General features: G+C 41.2%; 1 protein-coding gene across 3 annotated transcripts in view; it reads right to left on the reverse strand.

Moving 5' to 3' along the window:
- Positions 1 to 3,869: 3,869 nt before the first annotated feature.
- The window catches only part of LOC143022913 (cysteine--tRNA ligase, cytoplasmic-like), a 130,514-nt gene continuing 129,383 nt past the window's right edge, over positions 3,870 to 5,000 (reverse strand). Inside the window, exon 4 of one of the 3 annotated variants that reach the window (XM_076181315.1) lies at positions 3,870 to 4,381. The gene's annotated coding sequence lies outside the window, so the exon portion shown is untranslated. The remainder of the gene's footprint in view (positions 4,382 to 5,000) is intronic. The other 2 variants (XM_076181311.1, XM_076181313.1) reach the window with 2 other exon arrangements.

Below are 5,000 nucleotides of genomic sequence, written 5' to 3' on the forward strand. Positions count from 1 at the left end.
GTGGATCTTAGTCCAGCTACTGCAGTGGGTAAGGGCCTTCTTCACATAAGAAGATATCACGGATATTTTGTATGAGACAGGACATTCGCCCCTGGTATTAAGGCAGCCTTTGCTGCCTCCACCAGTGTGTGTGACCTTGAATACCCTGAGGTCTTTTGGACCTCGTGGGACTTTGTTCTTGATTTTCAGGGCCTCAACTGCTGCATTCCATGGCTTCCTCATCAGAGGGAGGAGTGTCGACTTCCATGGGTTCTCAGCATCTGCAGGATCTGCCGGAACCACGTGAGTTCTCTCCTCGTCGAGGTCTTCGTGGCTAACGAGGAAGACTGTCTTGTTAGCGCACCTGAAGAATGTCTCGGGCTCTCGATCTTTTCCGTTGACTATAATTCCTCGTTTTTCTGGTCAGCCGTGTGACGAAGTCCGTGGATCTCTTTAGCGAGGCGGAGCCGTGCGAACAAAGAAGAGTAACAAGGTAGATTTTGTGTTGTTGGTTTACGTGTATTTACCTAGTTGTATCTTACGGGAAGGGGAGCTATGCTCGTGATGTCCCGTATGTGTGTGTGTGTGTGTGTATGTGTTGTATACTACTAATACTACTGATAATGATAATAATGATAACAATAAAAACAATAATAATAAATGTAATGAAAAGAACTAATAATGTAGATTTTGTTGTTGGATTACGTGGGTGTGTTGTATACCGTTACTGCTACTACTACTACTACTACTACTACTACTACTAGTACTACTACATTTTTTTTTATTAAAAAGACACGACCTCCATCCTCGTGGAACTGTATGGTGGAAGCAGCAGGGTCTGTCTCCCACAGACACAGTTCATTGGCCCCTCTCCCGCCAATGACTGTGGTCGACGACCCTTTTATTTATCTATTTATTTATTTATTTAATGATGCCTAATACAAAAGTTAATTTATCCTACTGTCAATCACCGTCTACTCAAAATCTAAGTTTTGTATATGTGCTGATTTGGGCGGTGGGGACCTGGTACCTCTCAGGCATAGAAGGGTTGATCTTAGGAGTGAGAATGACAGTCTACATCTCATCCATGAAACAATGATGATTTTTGGTTGTTGTTTCTTTTCAGCCATCACCTCAGCCAGCCAAGCGTAGAATGCCTTTGCTCTAGGACCCATCCCACCTGAAGTCGTAAAGGTTATAGGAGTGAATGAGCCCTGGTCTACATTCTGTATGCGCTCTTCGTACATCCTGATCTTCTCATACTCGTTCCGGGAGTGGGATGCCTCAATAGTTAGGTTGCTGTGACATGGGGCCAGCGGATCAAATATTAGCATGTCAAAGAAACCCAATTGTCCCCGTGTCTAGAAACCTCTTGCGTTGACATCCACTCTTGCTTCATCTGATGTGTTGGACGTGCGGTATCTGAAGTTCTCCCCTCCTAGTGGGAGTAGTAATGTTGGTTCGATAGTCACATCCTTGCACTTTACTCCCACTGAAGCATTGCGAGGAACATCATCACCAGTTTGACTGGCAGGGCGCTGATTCTCTGCCCTGATTTACAAAGGATTACAAAGGCGGAGCATACCGACATGAGACATGGTCCATATCAAGGTCGGATGCGAAAAAATCATAATAATGATAAATAACAAAATCAATGAATATATAAATGAATAAATAAAAAATATAATAATGTAAATAATGAATAAAACACATAAACAAGTGCATAGGCATAATTAAATTATAAACAAACAGGTAGATAGTAAATAGCAATAAATTGACATACAACTAATAATGAATGAGAATCAAGCAAATAATAATAAACATACAAATGATAAAAAACAAAACAAATAATATGAAATAGATGATAATCATTACAGCATCTTGCTTTTTATTAATTACTTTTTACCTGTTTGGTTATTATTTAACTATATATGTGCATTTATCTATTTCATTATTTATATTATTATAATTTTTTATTTAAGTGAACATTAAGGGAGAGCGACTGGAGGAAGTGGATAGTTTTAGATACTTGGGTGCAAGTGTAGCAGGAAAAGGTGGAGTGAAGGTGGAGGTAGAATGTAGATTGAGAGAAGCGAGTAAATGCCTTGGTGGTTTAAAGAGTGTAATGAGAAATAGACATTTGGGAATGGATGCGAAGAGGAGACTGTATGAAGGAGTGATTGTGCCAACAGCACTGTATGGGGCAGAAATGGTAAACATAAGAGAAGAAGAGAGAAGGAGTTTGAATGTGTTTGAGATGAGGTGTCTGAGAAGTATGGTGGGGGTTACTAGGCTAGATAGAGTGAGAAATGAGGAGGTGAGGAGGAGAACAGGGGTGAAAAAGGATTTGGGAGAGAGGGTTGATGAAAGAATATTAGGATGGTTTGGACACATGGAAAGAATGAGTGAAGAAAGACTAGTAAAAGAGGTATGGAAGGCAGATGTGGAGGAGTGAACATGAGGGGACGTCCTAGGATGAGGTGGATGGATGGGGTGAAGGGGGCTTTGGGGAAGAGGGGAATGTCTGTTGAGGAAGGAAGGGAGAGGACGGAAGACAGAGGTGAGTGGAGAATGGTTGTATATGGATGATGTTGTGACTGCATGAGGAGAAATGGGCGGGGGGTGGGGGGTGGGGTAGTATGTGTGAGTAAATTTTGACGCAGCCCGAAGGGATTTCTCCCCGTCCTCTCCTTATATGCAAAGGGGGACGGAGAGGGGGGGTCGCCGATTAAATGAAGCGGCCTTGCTGTGGATGTACTGTGTCCTGCGACACTGCTTCTGACCCAGGGCGGTGGGCAGGGTGCAGGGATGACCCGTCATCCAGGAGGTGCTCAGATGAGAGGAAGGGTGGGAGGGGTGTGGAGTGTATTTAGGGATGAAATGGGTGGGAGTGTTTTTATGCCTTTCCCTTTTTGGCTACCTCCCTTGGAAGGGGGAAAAAGCCTTGGTATATGTATGTATGTATGTATTATCATAATGATTATTTATTTATTTATTTATTTTATTTTATTTCATTTTATTTTTTTATCAGACCTAGTTATAGACCGAAAGGTCTCCTGTCATCATGCTCCGCCTTTGTAATCCTATGGAAGCGTGGGAAGAATGAGGCTAACCCGACGGAGTTCCCGCGTTCCTCTCCAAGTGGACCATATGTATCCATTCGAATACCTCTTTCGCTACTTCCCTGAAGACAGGCTCATCTCCCGTCGTACGGAGCGCCCTTGGCCTGCACACTCTCCAGACCTATCCCCATTTGGATTATTTTCTGTGGGGATACCTAAAAGACAGGGTCTATGCTAACAATCCCCTAACCATTGCTGCGCTCAAGAATAACATTCGAACAGAGATTAGAGAATTTCCCATGACATGTTGGACAGGGTCATTACATGCTTCAATGTACGAGTAGCCACAGTGATTCAACGACAAGGAACTTTGGTCGACCACATCATAGGATATTGAGCTGTGCTCGCAAAATGGTGGTATACGGGGGAAAATTATTACAGCACACAAAACTTACATGTCTGTAAGACAGGTCTATGAAAAAATGGAAACTTTTCCTTTCAATAAGAAGTGCTACTTTATCACGAATGAATACATCTTTTTGGACCACCCTATATATATATATATATATATATATATATATATATATATATATACATATATATATATATATATATATATATATATGTATATATATATATATGTATATATTTATAGTGTGTGAATGTGTGTGTGTGTGTGTGTGTGTGTGTGTGTGTGTGTGTGTGTGTGTGTGTGTGTGTATTCACTTGGTCTTTGGATCACGTGTTGGACTCGTGGTCGACAGCTATTTCCCTCCTGGAAGAGAGCTCAGAGCTCGTAGGTTCGATCTATGGGTAATGCTATGACCTTGCACACACACACACACACCCAACTCCCCGCCCACGAGAGTCAGATTAACGACCCGAGGCGCAGCGGTACCGAAATAATTTCGGCCCTGGGCAGGATTCGAACCAAGAACTGCGGGCCACTATGGTGGCAGTTCAGCGCTCTACCAACTACGTGTGTGTGTGTGTGTGTGCTTGTGTGTATATATAAAGCATTTGACACTGAACAGAAGACACATATGCCTCTAACTCTCTCACACATAGAAGCTACCTGCAACTCACTATTTCGTATCTTCACACAAATGTCTAGATGATTGAAAAACTACAGTACAAACCATAACTTTAAAAAAGTTATTTACTTTTAGCATCAATTCTTTACATGAAAAGGCTTTAGTGTGGATACTGGCCTCCGTGAAAACAGCAAGTCCCGCTTGCAGTGTCTGGAGGCTGTCTCGGGTACAACTCCCAGCATGCTGTGTCAGCAACGGTCCCTGAACGTTCAGTAGCGAAATTTGAGCTCGATTTTGTGAACAGACCTGAGAGAATATGAAAAATCAAACATTGTGGGAAATGTGAGAAATTATATGTACCGGTATATATTTTTTTATTTACTGATTTATTCATCATATTGACTAAGTCATGTCTTCATCTAATCTCTGAATTTATCTCTGGGCATCAAAAACTGTCGTAATCTGGTATTTGTACTTATCAGTTTCTGTGACCATGGCATTAGGAATATACAAAAAAATCATTCTTATTTGAGCTGTTGTCAATTGTGGCTGGATTTGAATCACTGACTTTTAATTCTAATTTGGTTTGAACCATCATTGAAATAAATACGGTTAATTAATCTTGACTGATTATTATTGATTGATTTATTTGTTTATAGAAAAACTAATGCAAATAAAGAAAATATTTTCATTTTAAAGCTATTCATCTTTTGTTCTTTTTCTGTGATAGATTATAGATTACATGTGACGTCATGGGTTGATTTTGTGACATCATGGGCTCTTTGCGACTTCATGATCTGAATGTGGCATCATGGATGTTGTCACGCATTAACCCTGAGACGTCACATTGTTGACACTATGACGTCATGAACTGACGTCACGAACTGAATGGCATCACGCTTTGACCGTGTGACGTCACGAACAT

This window comes from Oratosquilla oratoria, unplaced genomic scaffold (genome assembly GCF_046742065.1).
Source record: "Oratosquilla oratoria isolate Oo_2021 unplaced genomic scaffold, ASM4674206v1 SCAFFOLD224, whole genome shotgun sequence".
Taxonomy (NCBI): domain Eukaryota; kingdom Metazoa; phylum Arthropoda; class Malacostraca; order Stomatopoda; family Squillidae; genus Oratosquilla; species Oratosquilla oratoria.